The sequence below is a fragment of the Bufo gargarizans genome, chromosome 5 (genome assembly GCF_014858855.1).
Source record: "Bufo gargarizans isolate SCDJY-AF-19 chromosome 5, ASM1485885v1, whole genome shotgun sequence".
NCBI lineage: Eukaryota > Metazoa > Chordata > Amphibia > Anura > Bufonidae > Bufo > Bufo gargarizans.
In genome coordinates, this window is record NC_058084.1 from 388475879 (window position 1) to 388498016 (window position 22138).

The window sequence follows — 22138 nt, forward strand, 5'->3', positions numbered from 1 at the left end:
TTAGTATTGGGCAGCTGATATAATTAGTGTCCATCCATCAGGATTTACCACAGGTATTCATTTTGTGGGATACTCCTAAATCCTGACCGGCAAGTGGGCCCTGAGGACTGGAGTTGGGGAACCCTGGATTAAACAGTCTGTACTTATCAAAGATACTATAGCAACATGGAGGATATTGAGGAAAAAATACTGGTTGTCCTACAGGATATCCAAACATCTTCCACTATGGAATAATCCGGAATTCACACAGGGTAGAACTAACAGTCTTTTTGAGGAATGGAGAAATAAAGGGATGACACAGGCTAGACATCTCCTACATGACGAACTGGATGGACGAATGTCTTTTTCCGGCCTTATGTACTATGTTACTATGACGTAGAGCCAAGATGGATGAAAAGGGAGGAGCTGGTGGGAAAGTTCTCTTTGAACCCCTTTCAAACTATTCAATTTGCCCAGATCAAAGCTGCTATTACTTCACACTTAGTGCTGGTACATAAAGAAATACACCTAAACGTACTGGATAAAATCCTGGATTCGGGGGGTGGATGGGGATCAGTGTCAACCCTAATTATCACCATATAACGTTAAAATAATACTGCCATATAACGCCTGTATAATACTACCATGGAGTGCTAAGACTAGACTGTCATATACAGCCTCCAAAATAATACCATATAGTGCTAAGATACACAGATAGTGATCTTTAATGGAGGGGAGGGGGGGGGGGCACAGGAAAATAACCTGAAATAAGCAGATAACTTACCAACAGGGTCGTACGTCAATCGCCGATCATCAGCCATAAAGAACCACTGCCGGCTGGAACATCAGCATCCATAATCATAATGATCAGTGACTGCAGCTTAGCTGCATTGTGTATAGGAGGTCCTGTCTCCATATAAACTTAGTCTGCTGTTCTGTATTTCCCTCATGCTTTATACTGCAGCACGGCATGTTCAATTTTGCTGCTATGTGTAAGTGGAAGGTCAGTATGTGGAGAGATGATTAGGTTAAAGTAAGGACAGAAGATTATAAACTAAAGGGACCCAAACCTTCAGAGTGAAGAGGACTATCTGCATGTAGATGGCGGGGCTTTAATAAGGGGAGGTGCTTTCATCAGCCATTGATTAGTAAACTCTTGGCTCCTCCTCCTGAACTGTGCAGGACTCAATGCAGGAGGAGAGGTTTTGGGGAAGTTGCTTGGGGTGTTTCCAAATTTTGCACCTACTTACGCTCTAGGGTACAATAAGGCCCCATAGACTTATTTGGGGGTCGTATTATGGCGGTGTACCACTTGCATATTACACTGGTGTCCATCGGTGGTCGAAATGAAGAGGACTCTACAATTTGAACAACCCCTTCATAATCACCAGTGTGAGCACAACACAAAAATACACATCTCACATCCTGCAGACCTTCTGGTGAGAAGAATGAGGCCTTATCCAAGCAATCAACGGTGGACGGAATCTCTTCCTTACTTTTCAGAAAAGAGGTTCTGCAGCATCTGCGCCTCAAATTCTGTAATTTTATTTAAAGGATTAGAGTGTTTCATATAATATAAAGATCTATATAAAGTTTTGGAACTATACAGATTAATAAAAAAAATCAGCCACCAAATCAAACTAAAAATGTGAAGCAGAAAATTTACTGTTAAGGTAAAAATCTATGTATTGAAAACTGAAAATCTGCATCCATTAAACAAACACTCTCCATATATCTTAGTTCATTAACATACTAAAATAATCTGGTCTTTATCCTGGCAGAGTGTTGTGATGTCAACACATTTGCATAGAATGTTCTAGAACTGGGCCTACAGCTGTGATGTCACTGGATGACATCACAATGATGGATTTGTGAAGGTGTGACTCCATGTTGGATGCACACAACTTCAGAAAGAAGATTGGACGCCATGAGGATTCATAGGCGTCTGCGGTATGTTGATCGGCGGCTGCTGGTCAACTCTCTCTCATCCTGCATGTCGATTGGCTCATTCCTTCTGACCCGATTCAGGAAACTGAATCAAAAATGGAGGACTCTGATGAGGAACTCCAGCTTCCTGGCCAAGAAATCAACCATCATGACACAGGTCAGGAGCTTCTTCAGGTCAGTTGCCTTAAGACGTAAAAACCACGTCATCCGCCATGACATAGCTGAGAAGACACCAACTGCTGATCCAAAAGTTGCACATGAGGGGCCCCTAATACCACAAGGCATGTCCCTGGGAGAAAAAACAGAAAGTGGGGAACCCCCACAAAAAAGACCTCGGGATGCTGATACTGTGGAGCCATTCCTTGTCCACAAAGCACCACCTTCTAAAAAAACACCAAAGAGCTGTAAGCGACGATGTAATAGAAAGACTCGTCAAAAACAACACACAGTAAAGAAGGATGATGTCTCTTTAAATTTTGAGACCCTTAAAACATCGGACAAGAAAATGGCTGAGTCTGCTGAAGACCTTTTGAAGGCATCTGGTGAAGCTTCCAAAGCCAGTCTTAAACGGAAAGCACCAACCTCCAATGACAGTCAGTCCGGGACATTTCCACCAGCCAAAAGAGCTGCAGCAGAAAACATGTCCGCTCCATCTACCAAAGATGTAGGAAGCCCGGAGCTGGGAACATCACAAGTGGAGATGGCCTATACTTGGAGAGCACAGAACAACTTGTCTCCAAAGCACTTATCTATCCTGAAGAGCAGCGGCCAGGAAGGCATGCTGGATGATGACATCATTAATCAGGCCCAGGATCTCCTGCAGAATCAGTTTGGGGACTTTGATGGCCTGCAGCCCGCCGCTGCTATTCTCTTTCCAGGGTACAGTGTGCTAAAGAAGGCCGTACAAATCCACTACGACGAGGACAGGGTGCACTGGCTGACCACCTGCTTCAAAAATGGCGACATCCTAGTGGCCGACAGCATCAAGACCAGCAAATTGCCTCTATCTGTTTGCCAGCAGATTAATAACATCTACAGTGTAGTGGTCAATGAGCCCCTGAAAAATCTAAAATGTCTCAACGTGGATCAGCAGAGAAACACCTATGACTGTGGGGTGTTCGCCATAGCATTTGCCTTTGAGTTTCTGGCAGATGACGGTGAACCCACGGCGATCTTCCAGCACGACGTGATGAGAGACCATCTAATATCCTGCCTCCAGAATGGCAGGATCACAGGCTTTCCCAAAAAGGTCAATTAGCGACTCCATGTCTTTCATGACATGTCGAGTCTATGATGGGCCAAGAGATCGCCCTGACCACAAGCCTGATATTACCGAAACAGACCTGGATCCTCTACTTCACCAAAGCTGCAGTCTCTACCCAATCCCAGATTACAACCGCTGGCCCATGGCACAGGTCTACAACCCACAGACTTGTTGGCATCGGTAAGTAACCAGTGACTATTCTAAGTTTCATCATTTCCGTGTACTGATTGTAATAATGTCTTCTCATGTGATAATATATGTATGTGTAGAAAGTACTTAGACAACACCAAATTTTCGGGGTAATCACACCCCACAAACATTGGCCTTTGAGCCTATGGGCCCCATAACTTTGCTGTGTCTATAGTTATACCTATTTATGGGGACAAGGTGTAGCCTAATTGTATCCTCGTTGTGTATATTGATATTGTTTTCTGTATAATTTGGACACAGCGGTATCCACTGGTCACCACTGGAAATGAAAACAGCCTGGGGTTAGGAAGGCAATTGCAACAGATCGAATCATCAGAGGTCTGAGACAACATGAGGTGCAGAAGAAACCATCTCCTGATCTTCACCAGTGACCCCTGCTAGAAGGTATTGGCCTTAAGAACCAAAAAGAGCCCTAAATAAGGTAAGATCCTTGTTACAGGAGTCAGAAAATGTAATGTGATTTATGACACAGAATAATTTAGGGTTTAGATTCTCCACGAAGATGAGCAGAGCAGTAGACGTTAGTGAAAAATCATCCAAATCGCCTGATACATGGCATATAAGAATGATAAAATTCTAACTGCCTACAGTCGCCACTAGGGGGAGCTCCCATTGACCTTGATATGTAGATCACCTTGAGCAATGGCTCCCAGAATTGTAATTATGGAAGTGTGTAAAAAGCAGGGGTTTTGATGATTTGTATCCGGAAAACTGAGCTCTCAACCTTCCTAAGCTCCAAAAATATATGAAAATAAATCATTTCACGATTATAAGGTATATTCTGTTTATGTTGGATACAGCAGTGGGTCCCAGAACAAGAATAACAGCTATAACAGTCAATGACATTGATAAGCGTTGGTATCGCTGTTATAAACATGGGCCCAAGTTTAATACAGTAAATTGTGTGTCACTTACATGTCATTTTCCGTTGTTCCATGTTCAGTCATAATTATATTTTTTGCATCTGCAGATCACTGTACCAGAGCGGGGGTCTCACTGTGTCCCTGCAATGAATATGGGATACAGCTGGAAGTGATGACTCTACCACAAGTCAGCGACATGGTGGCCACCATGTCAGGATCAGATGACCTGCACTTCAGCAAGAGGCAGATTCCGGGCTCGGTCTCTGCACTCACCCACCGGACTTTCCGCAGACAGATGTATTCACTAAAGAAGTGAGTTTCCTGCTGCATCAAAGGCAGATTCCAGGCTTGGTCTCTGCATTCACTACTGGACTTGACATTCACCGGACTTTCCGCAGACAGATGTATTCACCAAAGAAGTGAGTTTCCTGCTGCATCAAGGGCAGATTCCAGGCTTGGTCTCTGCATTCACCACTGGACTTGACATTCACCGGACTTTCCACAGACAGATGTATTCACCAAAGAAATGAGTTTCCTGCTGCATCAAGGGCAGATTCCAGGCTTGGTCTCTGCATTCACCACTGGACTTGACATTCACCGGACTTTCTGCAGTCAGACGTATTCACCATAGAAGTGAGTTTCCTGCTGCATTAAAGGCAGATTCCAGGCTTGGTCTCTGCATTCACCACTGGACTTGTCATTCACCGGACTTTCCGCAGACAGATGTATTCACCAAAGAAGTGAGTTTCCTGCTGCATCAAAGGCAGATTCCAGGCTTGGTCTCTGCATTCACCACTGGACTTGTCACCCACCGGACTTTCTGCAGTCAGATGTATTCACCGAAGAAGTGAGTTTCCTGCTGCATCAAAGGCAGATTCCAGGCTTGGTCTCTGCAGAAGTCAACCTACTTGACATTCACCGGTTTTCCACCGCCTAGGGGAAGGGCAGTCCTTCAGCCATGGCTCCCTAGAGGTTACCTCCACTGGGGTTTTTCCTCTCCTGAGTGCTGAAGGCCCGACTCATCATGAGTCAAAGGCCCATCATCAACAGGGCCACATTTAAGACCAGTGCCCTGACTTCTCATGAGAACATCTACTGTACATTTGATACCTTGCAGTTAATAAAGAAGTCAGTGTATATTAAGTAGTGGTGTGTCTGGGCCTCTTTATGAATCTTCATAGTCAACTGGATGGGGTTGCAGGGTGTCCGACCCTTGCTGCTTAGATAGTGATGGCCTTTCTTGGTTTTACAGCTAGGCTTATTTTTCTTATCCCCTACCTACAGGTGCGGACTGACTGGTGGGGACTGCTGGGTCCCCCATGATCATGAGAATGGGGATCCTGTGTCCCCGAAGAAATGGAATAGTCGGTCACTCATGTTCCCTTCTGCTTCATTCAGTGTCTATGGGGCTTCTGGAAATAGCTGAGCTTTGTACTCGACTATCCCCAGCAGACCCATGGAGAGTAGCTATGTGCACGCTCGACCTGCCACTTCATTCATAAGTGGACACAGGATCCAGATCTCCTGATCAGTGGTGGTTCCAGATATTTTGTTAATTGGGGAACGTTTTGTATCGACAGAAACTATCTCCGGACCACATACCCCTTAAAGTCAACAGGTGCGCAATAATGTGGATGTAACATGGACCACGTCCAGATTTTTGTTTTTGCGAATCTGCAATTTCTAGACCGTAAAACAGATATGGTTGTGCATGGAAGGTTATACAGATTCTAATGAAAAAAGAAAAATATTAAGAGGCAGAGTCAGCGGTGTACCTCCAACGGAGGCAGACCACACAGTTGCTATGGGACCCCTGGAGGAAGGGGCCCAGTCTTGGATAAAAGGCCGCCTCCTAATTACACTTACTTCTCGCTCCTGTCTTGAGTCCCTTGTCTGGGGCTCAGGCTCTGCTTTCCAGCTCCCTGCTTCCTCTGTCCTGTCCTCGGGGCCCCCCTTTACTCAGTACATCATCAGTGGCTAGCTCTGCACCGCCGGAGTCCCGACTAGAGCTCTACGTTGTCTCGCTGATGGGCGCTGAGTTGGCTTGTTCTGTGCCACAGGAGTTGGGATTTCATTCCTCTGTAGAGGATGATGAGAGTGACTTCTGCGAAAACAATGACTTTAGGTGAGAGGTGAGTGTGCTGTCAGTAATATGTGTTCTGGTGTGACGTGCACCCCTCATTTCCAGTGCTGAACACCCAGTTCTGCTCTGCAGACCGACACAGTGTAATACCGCCATGTCCTGCTCTGTGCACTCAGGTACAGTAAGTGTCTCTGTGTCAGCTTCATGCACTGATGTAGAGACACATTGTTTGTCCTGCTTTACACTGCAGCTTAGCTCCATATGGGCATTACTATGACCACAGGAAACATGCTGTCACATTACAGACGTGGGGCTGCATGCAACTACCTGAGACGCCATAAGGGGGCGCTCCAAAATAAAATACAAAATATAAAAATGTATGAAAGAAATTAACATTTTGAGCCCCATTCCCGTACAGAGATGCCCACCTTGGGCAGATTGGCACAAGTGCTGCCCCTTTATGGTCCGTCTTGCAGGGTGATCAGGGGCCAGGATCTCAGAGCAGATGGGGTATAATACTGCACCCCTATCTGGACTCCCAGGAAGAAAGGAGGAAAGTTACACATTCAGACCCTAGAAATCTAGTTGGGCTTTTATTCTATTCACATTCTATATAGAATCGCTATCATCATATAAAGCATCAGCGCGTCCGCTCCTCACTGCTGATATCACTGTGATCTACAGAGCAAATATACAGAGGAGAGGCCCACACCGCCTCCCAGAGAAAGTATACAGGCTGCTACCTTTATAAACCATATTACAGTCTAGAGATGGCTATAATATACTAAAAAGGTCAGCAACTGTGAACATACATTACATCACTTATCCTGTACTGATCCAGAAGTATAGACTGTATTATACCCCTGAGCTGCACTCACTATTCTGCTGGTGAAGTCACTGTGTACATACATTACTTATCCTGTACTGATCCTGAGTTACATCCTGTATTATACTCCAGAGCTGCACTCACTATTCTGCTGGTGCAGTCACTGTGTACATACATTACTGATCCTGAACTGATCCTGAGTTACATCCTGTATTATACTCCAGAGCTGCACTCACTATTCTGCTGGTGCAGTCACTGTGTACATACATTACTTATCCTGTACTGATCCTGAGTTACATCCTGTATTATACCCCAGAGCTGCACTCACTAGTCTGCTGGTGCAGTCACTGTGAACATACATTTATTATACAAGCGGGTGTGGACCCACTGCACCACTGACTGGCTATACTCTGGAGGGGCGTGACTAAGCAACTAGCCTCTGATGGTGAGGATATGCTTGGGCCGTTAGGGTAGTTGCCAGGTGCCCCTCCAGAGCAGTCCCCAAGTTAGTGGCATCTGACCAGGGGGTCAGAGATACCGGTGCAAGCACCGATGGGAAGTATGTGGTCAGGAAGTCCGGGGTCAGGACAGACAGCGATCAAGCAAGGTCTGTAAACGAAGTCCGAGGTCAGAGGCAGGCGGCAAACAGGCGAAATCCGATAATTCCAAAAGCAGGGTCCGGTACACAGCAAAGCAGAACTTGAAAAACACCTTCACACTTGGAACTAGACAAGCTAGTGACCATGAGTTGCTCAGGCATCTTCCTGTGGTAGGAAGCACCTTTAAAGGGCTTCTGTCACCCCACTAAAGTGATTTTTTTTTTTGGGCTAGTGAAATTAGTTATATTGTGATATATGACAATATAATTGTGTTACTTACTTTGATCCAGCAGTTTCTGCAAAAAACGAAGTTTTATAATATGTAAATTCGGTCTCTACCAGCAAGTAGGGCGTCTACTTGCTGGTAGCTGCTGCAGAAATCCGCCCCCTCGTCGTGTTGATTGACAGGGCCAGCCGGGATCTCCTCCTCCGGCCAGCCCTGTCAGTATTTCAAAAATCGCGCGCCTTTGTGGATTCGGCGCAGGCGCTCTGAGATGAGGAGGCTCGTCTCCTCAGCACTGCTTCAGTGCGCCTGCGCCGATGACGTCTTCTATTTCGGTGATGTCATCGGCGCAGGCGCACTGAGGGAGTTCTGAGGAGACGAGCCTCCTCATCTCAGAGCGCCTGCGCCGAATCCACACAGGCGCGCGATTTTTGAAATGCCGACAGGGCTGGCCGGAGGAGGAAATCCCGGCTGGCCCTGTCAATCAACACGACGAGGGGGCGGATTTCTGCAGCAGCTACCAGCAAGTAGCCGCCCTACTTGCTGGTAGAGACCGAATTTACATATATTAAAACTTCGTTTTTTGCAGAAACTGCTGGATCAAAGTAAGTAACACAATTATATTGTCATATATCGCAATAGAACTAATTTGACTAGCCCAAAAAAAAATAATCACTTTAGTGGGGTGACAGAAGCCCTTTAAATACCTCCTGTAATCCAGCCATAGGCTGGTGAGACAGAGGGCGTGTACCTGCTGCCGCCCCAGTGAGGAGAGGCACACCCATACAAGCCCTAACACACAGTACAGGTCTCCAGCAGGAAGTAAACTCTGGCATGGAGCACAGATGCAACAGTTAAGGCTACTTTTACACTAGCGGTACGGACCTCGGGCAGGCTGTTCCGTCGGGTGAACAGTCTGTTGGATCCATCCTGCTGCTAGTGACCGTTTGCCCCCGGACTGCCGCTCCATCCCCATTAACAAGAGGCTGCCGAAATAAATGTTGGACATATTGTAGTTTTATTCTGGCAACTTCTCACCGTGCGGCAGGACGGATCCGACAGGCTGTTCACCCGACAGAACAGCCTGCCGGAGGTCCGTGGCACTAGTGTGAAAGTAGCCTAAGCTACCTGCTGCACGCGCTTGTCAGCACGGCGCATGGCAGCAGGAGGGAAAGAGGGAGCCCAGCGCCCGTGGGTAGGGGCAGCAGTGCCGGCACGGACCGCTGGGCTAACACATTACATCACTTATCCCATACTGATCCAAAATTATAGACTGTATTATACCCCAGAGCTGCACTCACTATTCTGCTGGTGAAAACGCGGTAAAGTTTTATCGTTTTGCAAGTTGAGAGGGTTTGGATTTATTAGAGACCTTGACACAGGTCGCGATTATTATGTGAACCGTCAAGCTGTGAAATGCTGCGACCTGCCTAGCCACCTCCATAGCCTCTATGTGGATGAGGTTGTCGAGTTTACCCCAGCAGAGAGCACTCGCGGACCATACGCCACTGGAATCACCGGCCCGTTCCAGAACCAAAGTCCTTGTGTCACGGATGATGTTGCAGATAGCTGGAAGTTATGAATAAACGTCCGACTGGCTTGATCCCAAACTAAGGAGCATATAGGTGAGCCCTATAAAACCCTAAGAGCTCACCCTGACTGCTAAGCACATACAAGGGTCTCAAAGGTAGATGATTGTATGCCCACGTGCAAGGACGCAAGGAAACACAATACATGAAAGGACTTATCTGAACAAGCAGCAGCAGCAGCAGCCTCCAGCAGTGAACACTTCAATCCAGGAAGTAGTATGAACCGCAAAGTGAGGCAGTATGGGAGGGAATATAAAGGAGAGAGGATTAGTCTAAATAGGTGACACCTGGGAGAAAGAAATGAGATGAGAAAGTGAAACCAAAACAAAGAACATCATGCAAGAGGTAGAGAAGGACGTCTGTCAGACCTTCTCACAGAACTGGCGGTGACACCTGGGAGCCCGAGGGGAGCTCAGAATCAGAAGAGGAGCCAGTACACCCTACTGCTCCCAAGCGGCTGGATGCCAGATATGCGCCTTGGCTGACCCGTAGCCAGAACCAATATGCCACTGGCTTTGCGGGGAAAAATATTCTGTGGCAGCCCGCAATCGCCATCAGAGGTGCGCTTAAAGAAAACGAGATCATCCAAGATTAGGTCAATGTCCCTATCTGCACCTGACCCAGTTCAGGAATGCACCCAGCTATTGCGGCAACTGGTGGTTCCTAACAGCCAGACCCTCCCAGTCCAACCTCAGGAAATGAGGACGTCTACATCCCTTGCTACAGAGGTTGTCTCTGTTGCTATTACCAAACCTACTGCCATAGTTGTGCCAGCTATGATGGAAGAGGAGCCTATTGATAAGGAACCCATAGTTGGGCCGGAGCCCAACTCTATTAAAGATCTAGGAAAACCCTCTATCTTTGATGAAGTCAGGAGACAACTAAAACTGCCTATTGTGCCCCTAAAATGTGTTCCTGGAGGAACCCCAGAATGTTCATCTCCCAATTCTTGGGATTATGGAAGCCCCTAATCTACAGATGTTCCGTCTAGCCCGGACCCCTACAATTAAAGTAGGCCGACTACTCATTTAACCCCTTAAGGACTTAGGACGTACCGGTACACTATGTTTGCCGAGTCCTTAAGGACCCAGGACGTACTGGTACATCCTAACTTTAAAAATACATTGCGGTGGAGCGGGGGGTTAAACGGAACAGGATGTCCGCTGAAATCATTCAGCGGGCATCCTGTCACATTGCTGGGGGGGTGTTATGTGACCCCCCCGCATCGGTAATCGCAGCAAACCGCAGGTCAATTCAGACCTGCGGTTTGCTGCGTTTCCAGTCCATTCGGGTCTCCGGTGACCCGATGAACCGGAAAAGGACTGTGATTGGTGGTGTGATTACACACCGCCAATCACAGTCCAAAAATTTGGCGAGGCAGTGCTGTCCTTGGTGCTGATTCGTGAGGGGACAGAGGCGGGAGATTCAAACTCCGGGGGCTCCTCTCTCCCCTCCTCTTCCTGCTGCTGCACCTGCACCATCTAGCACCATCCTCACCAGCTCCTGCGAACCCCCCGTCGACACCCATCACCCTCCTGCACCCATCACCCTCCAGGTAGGTTAGGGTCAGTGAGGGAGAGGCACGATTAGGCAGGGATAGAATTGAGAGTTAGGGTAAAAAAAAAAAAAAAACTTCAACTGGTCTATTGTTTTTGGTGTTTGGGGTCCACAGCACTTAGCTATGAGACCCTAGACCCACCTCCACTTGCCCCCCCCCCCCAGCCCCACCACTACCATTTTTTTTTGCGTACGCGGACTGTGGCCAGCACTGTTAGGGTCCGGCCACTGTTAGCGCATCGCCCGCCCCACCGCTGATCAGCAAGTTTGAACTTTTTTTTTCTAACACTTGTCCATTTTCTTTTTTTTACTTTTTAGTATGTGAACACCCGTGCCCCCATACACACGCACACATACCCATGGCCCACCGGATTTTCTTGGTGGAGGAGGCATACGCCCAGCTTGCCTCCGACTCCGAGAGCCCCAGTGAGAATGAGGATGACCCCACGTTCCTCTTGTCATCCGCATCCTCCTCATCATCATCTGATGACGATGAGCCCCCAAGGCGCGGAGCCAGGGGCCCCACATGCTAGGGACCCTGTGGCCCACACCAGTACGAGCCGCCCTGGGGCTCGTACTGGTTTCCTGGCCCACCAAATAAGCCCACCGGAGCCCCCTACCGGTGAACTTAGTTGGTGTCCCTCATTGGATTTTGAGCCCGAGATTCCGGATTTTGATGGCAATCCAAGAATCCAGATTCCCACAGTGGCCCATTTGTGAATCTGATGATGGAGCAGACGAACCTGTACGCCCAACAGTTCGTTGCTCAGCACCCGGGCTCCTTTTTGGCTAGACCTGTTGGCTGGACTCTGGTCAGTGCAGCCGAGATGAGGACGTTTTGGGGCCTCATGCTGCACATGGGTCTAGTCCAAAAACCCAGTGTCAGGTAATACTGGAGTGGGGACGTCCTCTACCAGATCCCACTCTACAGTATGGCCATGACACGACCCCGGTTTGAGGCCATCCGGAAATGTCTGCATTATTCAGATAATGCAGCATGTCGTCGCCCCCCCCCCCGTCTGTATAAGATACGGCCGGTCATCGATCACTTCGGGGCCAAATTTGCGCAGCCCTACGTACCTAGAAGGGAGGTCGCGGTTGATGAGTCTCTCGTTGCGTTCAAGGGGAGACTCAGTTTCCGCCAATACATTCCCACTAAGCGGGCGAGGTATGGCAAGAAAATGTACAAAATTTATGAGAGTACCTCAGGGTACACTTACAAATTTTGTGTGTATGAGGGGGCGAGATTCCCGTATTCAACCCCCAGAATTTCCCCCACTCTGGGTGTTAGCGGGAAACTTGTGTGGGACCTTATATACCCACTTCTAGATAAGGGTTATCACTTGTACATGGATAACTTTTATACTAGCATTCCCTTGTTCAGGTCCCTTGCCGCCAGATCCACGTCCGCTTGTGGGACCGTGCGGAAAAGTCAACGCGGCCTCCCTACCTACCCCCTCCAGGTACCTTTCCCCACGGGTGAGACCCATGCCCTTACCAGTGGAAACCTATTGCTGGTCAGATATAAGGACAAGAGGGATGTCCTTATACTGTCCACAATCCACGGTAACAGCACCACCCCTGTCCCTGTGCGAGGTACCACGGCAACGGTCCTCAAGCCAGATTGTATCGTCGACTACAATCGGTATATGGGAGGAGTTGATCTCTCTGATCAAGTACTCAAGCCATATAACGCCATGCGCAAAACCCGGGCAAGGTACAAAAAAGTTGCGGTCTACTTGGTACAGGTTGCCTTGTACAACACTTTTTGTACTATCCCGAAGCGCTGGCAGCACAGGGACATTCCTCCAATTCTATGAGGCAGTCCTCAAGGACCTGATGTTTTTAGACCGGGAAAGAGCAGGCCAGAGTACCTCGGGAATTGGAGGCGCCCGGATTGTCACTGGCCAACATTTCCATTTGACAAAATTTCCATTTGAATCAAAACTAAATATTTATTGCCCTGATTCTGTAGTTTGCAGAAACACCCCAAATGTGGTCGTAAATGGCTATATAGCCACACGGCAGGGCATAGAACGAAGGGAACGCCATATGGTTTCTGGAAGGCAGATTTTGATGGACTGGTTTATTTACACTATATCCCATTAGAAGCCCCCCTCATGTAGCCTAGACTAGAAACTCCAAACAAGTGACCCCATCTAAGAAACTACACCCCTCAAGGTATTCAAAAGTTACTTTACAAACTATGCTAACCCTTTAGGTGTTCCACAAAACTAAATAGTGAATGTAGAAACAATTTTAGAATTTACATTTTTTGTTACCTTGCCTCAAAAAAGTGTAATATAGAGCAACCAAAAATCATATTTACCCTAAAATAGTCCCAAAACAACAACCACCTTATCCCGTAGTTTCCTAGATGGGGTCACTTTTATGGAGTTTCTACTCTAGGGGTGCATCAGGGGGCCTTGAAAGGGTACATGGTGTAAATAAACCAGTCCATCAAAATCTGCCTTCCAAAAACCATATGACGTTCCCCTTCTTCTATGTCTTGCCGTTTAGCCAAATAGTAGTTTACGACCACATATGGGGTGTTTCTGCAAACTACAGAATCAGGGCAACTCATATTGAGTTTTGTTTGGCTGTTAACCCATTTTTTTCAGTAATAAAAAAAGGGTTAAAATGGAAAATTTTCCAAAAAATAGAAATTCCAAAATTGTTTCTCCATCTGCCATTAACTCTTGTGGAACACCTAAAAGGTTAACACAGTTTGTAAACCCATTTTTGAATACCTTGAGGGGTGTACTTTTTTAGATGGAGTCACTTTTTTGGAATTTCTATTCTAGGGGTGCAAGGGGGGCTTGAAATGGGACATGGTATTAACAAAACCAGTCCTGCAAAATCTGCCTTCCAAAACCCATATGGCGTTCCCCTCCTTGTATGTCCTCCCGTTTGGCCAAACAGTAGTTTAGGACCACATATGGCGTGTTTCTGCAAACTACAGAATCAGGGCAACCCATATTGAGTTTTGTTTGGCAGTTTATATTGGAAAATTTTCCAATTCTTAAATTTTATGTCCATTTGCCATGAAGTCTTGTGGAAGACCTAAAGGGTTAACAAAGTTTATAAAATCTGTTTTAAATACGTTGAGAGGTGTAGTTTCTAAAATGGGGTCATTTTTCGGTGGTTTCTATTACGTAAGCCTCACAAAGTGACTTCAGACCTGGACTGGTCCATAAAAAGTGGGATTTGGAAAATTTCTGAAAAATTTCAAAATTAGCTTCTAAACTTCTAAGCTATGTAACATCCCCAAAAAATAAAATGGCATTCCCAAAATGATACAAACATGAAGTAGACATATGGGGAATGTAAAGTAATCACAATTTTTCGGGGTATTACTATGTATTACAGAAGTAGAGAAACTGAAACTTTGAAATTTGCTAATTTTTCCAAATTTGGGGTAAATTTGGTATTTGTTTATGCAAAAAAATTAACCTTTTTTACCGAATTTTAGCAGTTTCATGAAGTACAGTATGTGACGGCCTGGGTAAGTCAAAGCGTTTTAAAGTTATCAGCACTAAGGCCAAGTCCTTAAGGTGAAATAGGGCTGAGTCCTTAAGGGGTTAAAGGAAACAAGAAGGAGCAAGAGCACTGTTGAGGGCAGAGTTCTTTGTGTTGCTTTTCCAGTTTGGAACTCCCTCTCCCTTTTAGAAAAAGGACTCTAATAAAGACTCCATCATTCAGCAAAACCCAAGTTATGCCACTGTCTGCACCAATTTTTTTCCCATTTTACCCCCTTTCCAGGTTGTCCGGAACTTTAAAACAACCACATGTTCTGCAAGATTCAAGAAAAATGTACCCAGAAAGAGTTTTCTGTGCCTAATCCTATGCAAAGCACAGCCTTTTACAAATCAAGAAACTTTGCACTTTACAGGGAGTGCAGAATTATTAGGCAAGTTGTATTTTTGAGGATTAATTTTATTATTGAACAACAACCATGTTCTCAATGAACCCAAAAAACTCATTAATATCAAAGCTAAATATTTTTGGAAGTAGTTTTTAGTTTGTTTTTAGTTTTAGCTATTTTAGGGGGATATCTGTGTGTGCAGGTGACTATTACTGTGCATAATTATTAGGCAACTTAACAAAAAACAAATATATACCCATTTAAATTATTTATTTTTACCAGTGAAACCAATATAACATCTCAACATTCACAAATATACATTTCTGACATTCAAAAACAAAACAAAAACAAATCAGTGACCAATATAGCCACCTTTCTTTGCAAGGACACTCAAAAGCCTGCCATCCATGGATTCTGTCAGTGTTTTGATCTGTTCACCATCAACATTGCGTGCAGCAGCAACCACAGCCTCCCAGACACTGTTCAGAGAGGTGTACTGTTTTCCCTCCTTGTAAATCTCACATTTGATGATGGACCACAGGTTCTCAATGGGGTTCAGATCAGGTGAACAAGGAGGCCATGTCATTAGATTTTCTTCTTTTATACCCTTTCTTGCCAGCCACGCTGTGGAGTACTTGGACGCGTGTGATGGAGCATTGTCCTGCATGAAAATCATGTTTTTCTTGAAGGATGCAGACTTCTTCCTGTACCACTGCTTGAAGAAGGTGTCTTCCAGAAACTGGCAGTAGGACTGGGAGTTGAGCTTGACTCCATCCTCAACCCGAAAAGGCCCCACAAGCTCATCTTTGATGATACCAGCCCAAACCAGTACTCCACCTCCACCTTGCTGGCGTCTGAGTCGGACTGGAGCTCTCTGCCCTTTACCAATCCAGCCACGGGCCCATCCATCTGGCCCATCAAGACTCACTCTCATTTCATCAGTCCATAAAACCTTAGAAAAATCAGTCTTGAGATATTTCTTGGCCCAGTCTTGAAGTTTCAGCTTGTGTGTCTTGTTCAGTGGTGGTCGTCTTTCAGCCTTTCTTACCTTGGCCATGTCTCTGAGTATTGCACACCTTGTGCTTTTGGGCACTCCAGTGATGTTGCAGCTCTGAAATATGGCCAAACTGGTGGCAAGTGGCATCTTGGCAGCTGCACGCTTGACTTTTCTCAGTTCATGGGCAGTTATTTTGCGCCTTGGTTTTTCCACACGCTTCTTGCGACCCTGTTGACTATTTTGAATGAAACGCTTGATTGTTCGATGATCACGCTTCAGAAGCTTTGCCATTTTAAGAGTGCTGCATCCCTCTGCAAGATATCTCACTATTTTTGACTTTTCTGAGCCTGTCAAGTCCTTCTTTTGACCCATTTTGCCAAAGGAAAGGAAGTTGCCTAATAATTATGCACACCTGATATAGGGTGTTGATGTCATTAGACCACACCCCTTCTCATTACAGAGATGCACATCACCTAATATGCTTAATTGGTAGTAGGCTTTCGAGCCTATACAGCTTGGAGTAAGACAACATGCATAAAGAGGATGATGTGGTCAAAATACTAATTTGCCTAATAATTCTGCACGCAGTGTAATTCCATGTGGATTATAAATTATTTATACCCCAAATCAGGGATGGACTATGTCTCAGGACTTTTGTCATGGACTACCTTGCCCCAATGTGAGATCAACGCCCATTTTTTTACCGTTAAGTAAAGAAGATCGCAACGCACAATTTCCATATGCACTAGGAAAAAGCGATATATATATATATATATATATATATATATATAAATGTGATATATTTGCCTAGAATGTGTTGTTGCGCATAACCCTTCTGTCACGGATGGTGTAACAGAATTAAGAAGTTACAAATAGGGATCCGACTGGCTTGATTCGAAACTAAGGAATAAAAGGGAGACCTCTATTTAAGCCCTAAAACTCTCCCTGTCTTCTCAGCCCATACAAAGATCTCTATGAGAGAAAATTGCATGCCCTCGTGCCTCGACTGTATGACACCTGAACACCCTATAATAGTGAGGGGACACGACCACCGGCTCCCTACACTTAATACGGAGAGAGTCAAGGTCACCTAGGATCAAGCAAACAGGAAAACACAAATTAATAAACAGACTTATCTGTAGAAGCATAAGTTGTAGCATCCTGCATGCACACACTCCAGCAAGTTGTATAAACCGCAAAGTGATGCAGTATGGGAGGGGATTTAAAGGGATACAATCAGTGCAACTACATGACAGCTGAGAGAGGGAAACGAGATGACAAAACGAAAGCAAAACAAAAGAATCTCAAGCAAGAGGTTCTGAAGAACGTCTGTCAGAGCTTCTCAGATGTCTGGTAATGACACCTTCATTTTCAGGAGGTAACAGTACATTGCAATATTTATATCCATATTTGTATTTGGTGTATTTCAGGAGATGGCGTAGAGAACTGAAACAACTGTCCAGAGATAATTGATTCAGTAAATGTTCAACTGGTTTACAAAAACAGACTCTTCATCATTTACTACTACTACTCTCAACATTTGCACCTTATGGTGCTAGCGTCACGAACCAGGGGCCCAGTTGTACAAGCACCCTAAACATGACCATCAAGGGCACCTTAACCAACATCTGTCTGGTCTTCCCTATAACCAGAGTGCCCTAGAGGAATTTGTCTTCCCATCACCTGTACGCCAGCCCAGGGAGGCTCTGCTAACCGTGAGTAAATTAACTATTACACCCACCGGCTCACCACCACTACACTCACTATCCCCTGTGGTTTGGTATGCTACACCAGTGCTCCACAGCGGCAGCAGCACGATGTCCTCACACATGGTCCTGCAGATCTGTGTAGGAGGAGGAGCGGGGCAGGCTGGGAATCAGCCTCTGCTCCTCCTACACAGCAGCGCGATGTGGCACAGTGTCCTGCTGCTGCTGATTGGGAGCGCAGATCATGGGAGGAGCCAGATGACTGAGGCGAGAAGTATTTATTGTTTGTTTAACTTTCAGTGAAGGGGGCACATCTGGGCATAACCAGTGTAAAGGTAGCACTGGGCACATATCTTGGCATATCCACCAAAAGAGGGCACATATCTTGGCATATCTACTGTGAGAGGGCACATATCTTGGCATATCTACTGTGAAGGTACACATATCTTGGCATACCTACTGTGAGGGGGCACCTATCTGTGAGTAGACCTGAAGGACTAAAACACTGGGTAGAAAATAAAAGGAGGCACATAAGGACTGATTCACATATATCCGCTCTGTAGTATGCTCTGTGTAAGGTTTTTCATCTATAATACATATAGTTTCATTGCTGAGACTTTATCGCCCAAGGGCCCACATGAACCTGGAGCCGGCCCTGCCTCCTGATATCTATTACAATGTGACCAGTGTAGAAGAAACACCACGGGTGCTAATCCACATGTTGTACCGCCATTTACTGCTGCTATAACCATGGACAGGAGGTTCTTAGTATACATTGTTATCAAAATGCATAAGCCCACTTGCCACGTCAAGGCGACCTCCTTCAAGTGGGTCCCTACACTAACACTAATGACTATTATTATTTATTGTAAGGCTACGGTATTAGAACTGTTACTATTATTGTTAATTATGTCCCTACACCTAAAACTGTTGATCCAGAAGAAGGCGAAAACCCCTGGACACATTCAGCCAATTCGTGTCACAGGGGAAAAATTCCTTCTCGACCCCGGGAAAAGGTGATCAGTCCTAGAACCCTGGATAAAACCCCTTGATCCCTATCCCTAAATTAGGTCCCTATCCCTAAACTTGTTGATCCAGAAGAAGGCAAAAAACCCTGGACACATCCGGCCAATTCGTGTCACAGGGGAAAAATTCCTCCTCGACCCCTGGAAAAGGCGATCAGTCCTAGAACCCTGGATCAAGCCCCCTGATCCCCATCACTAAATTAGGTCCCTATCCCTAAACCTGTTGATCCAGAAGAAGGCGAAAACCCCTGGACACATTCAGCCAATTTGTGTCACAGGGGAAAAATTCCTTCTCGACCCCGGGAAAAGGCGATCAGTCCTAGAACCCTGGATCAAGCCCCCTGATCCCTATCCCTAAATTAGGTCCCTATCCCTAAACCTGTTGATCCAGAAGAAGGCGAAAACCCCTGGACACATCCGGCCAATTCGTGTCACAGGGGAAAAATTCCTTCTCGACCCCGGGAAAAGGCGATCAGTCCTAGAACCCTGGATCAAACCCCCTGATCCCTATCCCTAAATTAGGTCCCTATCCCTAAACCTGTTGATCCAGAAGAAGGCAAAAAACCCTGGACACATTCAGCAAATTCGTGTCACAGGGGGAAAAATTCCTTCTCGACCCCGAGAAAAAGGCGATCAGTCCTAGAACCCTGGATCAAGCCCCCTGATCCCCATCACTAAATTAGGTCCCTATCCCTAAACCTGTTGATCCAGAAGAAGGCGAAAACCCCTGGACACATTCAGCCAATTTGTGTCACAGGGGAAAAATTCCTTCTCGACCCCGGGAAAAGGCGATCAGTCCTAGAACCCTGGATCAAGCCCCCTGATCCCTATCCCTAAATTAGGTCCCTATCCCTAAACCTGTTGATCCAGAAGAAGGCGAAAACCCCTGGACACATCCGGCCAATTCGTGTCACAGGGGAAAAATTCCTTCTCGACCCCGGGAAAAGGCGATCAGTCCTAGAACCCTGGATCAAACCCCCTGATCCCTATCCCTAAATTAGGTCCCTATCCCTAAACCTGTTGATCCAGAAGAAGGCAAAAAACCCTGGACACATTCAGCAAATTCGTGTCACAGGGGAAAAAATTCCTTCTCGACCCCGAGAAAAAGGCGATCAGTCCTAGAACCCTGGATCAAAACTCCTGATTTCTATATCTAAGTTTTCTAAAAATCATGTTATTTTTTATTTTTACTAATGTTATAGATTTATTACTATATTACTACCCTTTTACCTAAGCATTAATATTTAATAACTATAATATTTTTTTTTTGGGTTGCTGCTGGTGTTCTGACAGCTCCATACCATCCTTCACCGGCAGAATGGTTTGAAGAGGATGGTCCAGAGGATGTTCTTCTTTCCTCTCAGGTTGGTGTTGACATACTGGAAGGTGGTTGGCTGGCGGATCTTCTGTCTTCTTCCAGGCTGATGCTGAACTCTTCTCAGGTTCTTGCTCTTCACATCCAGTTTCACCATCCTCTGTTCTTTTTTCTGCTTCTTCTCAGTAGTCTCATCCTGCTGCAACCGGGATGTCTCTGCCTCCTCTCGCTCTCTCTTGGCCTTCTCCACCGGCAGGTCTTCGCACAGTTGGCTTGCCATCATCAATGCCGGCTCTGGATCTTCTTCTTCCAGTGGGAAAGGCAGGTATTTCCTCTGAGCTTCTGGGTTGGTCGGCATGAGGCGCTAAGAACAGATTCAGTCACTCGTCTATCAGACGTTCCTATTAAACCTTCACATCTATAAACAGAACATGGAGTAATCTGGAGGACAATATGACAGGCAGTAGGATCGCTCACCTCCATCTTGAAGATTGGAGACGGGAGGAATCTCATGCAGTAGATGAGACGTTGTTGGTCTCTCTCCTCCACGGTGCGGGGATAAGCTGCAGAGAGAACACAACCAGATCATGAGTTTACTTCAGATCAGTCTAAACCTCGAGCTTAGATCAAGTTTTCATAGTCGAGTCTTATTACCAAAAATACTCACTTAAGAAGGGTGTCAGGCCATAGATGCAATGCTGGAGGCAGTAGATGTCCTAAAGAGAAGAGAATACAGTAAGTGACCACTTACCACTCCTCATGGGTGATAGGATTAAGGGCCAGATTACAATGAAGCCACTTACCTCCAGAGAAGTGCGGCCTGCTCCAATCCTGTACTCGTCAAGAATTGAAGAAATCATAGCGCGATCTGTTAACCCATAAAAGAGACTTAGTCACAGATCTGATAAAGGCAGTTAATGTTCTCCCAGGTGGAGGACCCTCGTGATCACACACTGATGGCCGGTCCTAAGGGTCGTAATATGGAGGTCCTGGAGAACCAGTTATAACTTCTTTATATATCTTTATAGCAGTCAGACAGAGATCAGTTTTCCTTATACAGAGCTCCAAATCCCCTGCAAAGCCTTAGAATAAAATGATAAATTGTAGCTTTCTGCAGCCACCAATAGGGGGAGCAGTGGAGCGCACTGTACAGGCAGTCATCAGTCCTGAGCTCCCCCTAGTGGTGTCTGCAGGCAGATCTAATGTTACCATTTATATCAGTGCTAAAGATTTGGAGCTTTGTATCAGTAAAACAAGTCGGACATTCACGTTACATATAGGAGTATAATAATCACATATGATCATGCAGCATATATATATATATAGTGCCGTCTTTATTGGGTATCTGTAGTGTCCCTTATAGCAGAAGGGCCCATATACGTAATACCGCACATAACACAGAGGGGAGATTTATCTCAACTGATATGAAGGAAAACTGTCTCAGTCGCCCATAGCAACCAATCAGATCGTTCCTTTCATTTTTTAAAACTCATTTTGAAAATGAAAGGTGGAATCTGATTGGTTGCTATGGGCAACTGAGCCAGTTTTCCTTTGCACCAGTTCTGATCCATCTACCCCATAATGCAGACTGGTTGTACTGGACCCTATACAGATATATGACAGGTTTATTTCTAAATTCATCCTGCCCAGGAGTCAGGAGAACAGAACTCACCCCAAAAAGACAGTAAAATACCCCAATTAACAACACTTCAAAAAATACCCCATTTCCAGAGCCAGCACATTGTCCCCATTTACAATACTGCAAACAGAAAGCCCCCAATTCCCAGCACAGGGCCCCCAATAAACACTACGGGCAGCACGGAATATGGGAGTCCTGCAGCAGCCACTAGGGGGAGCTCACTGCACCCAGATGTATAGCCCCATATACAGCTAGCTCCCCCTAGTGGTGTCTGGGACAGGTAGGATTTAGGATAAATGTGAAGCCTCATGGGAGATGTCAGATGAGGGGGGTGAGATCTCACCGGCGTCCATCTTCACCTCTCGTCGTCCTGTAACGGTCTGAGGACCACTGACCGTTGGTTTTCCTTCAAGTTCAAATCCAGCGATCCCATTGGCTGCTGAGCAGTGAC

General features: G+C 46.0%; 1 long non-coding RNA gene across 1 annotated transcript; it reads right to left on the reverse strand.

Moving 5' to 3' along the window:
- Positions 1 to 20678: 20678 nt before the first annotated feature.
- LOC122938682 lies at positions 20679 to 22055 on the reverse strand. Its single transcript, XR_006390049.1, has 3 exons — positions 22031 to 22055; positions 20852 to 20916; positions 20679 to 20764 (listed from the first exon to the last, which is right to left on the reverse strand). It is a non-coding gene; the product is annotated as an uncharacterized LOC122938682 (long non-coding RNA).
- Positions 22056 to 22138: the final 83 nt, after the last annotated feature.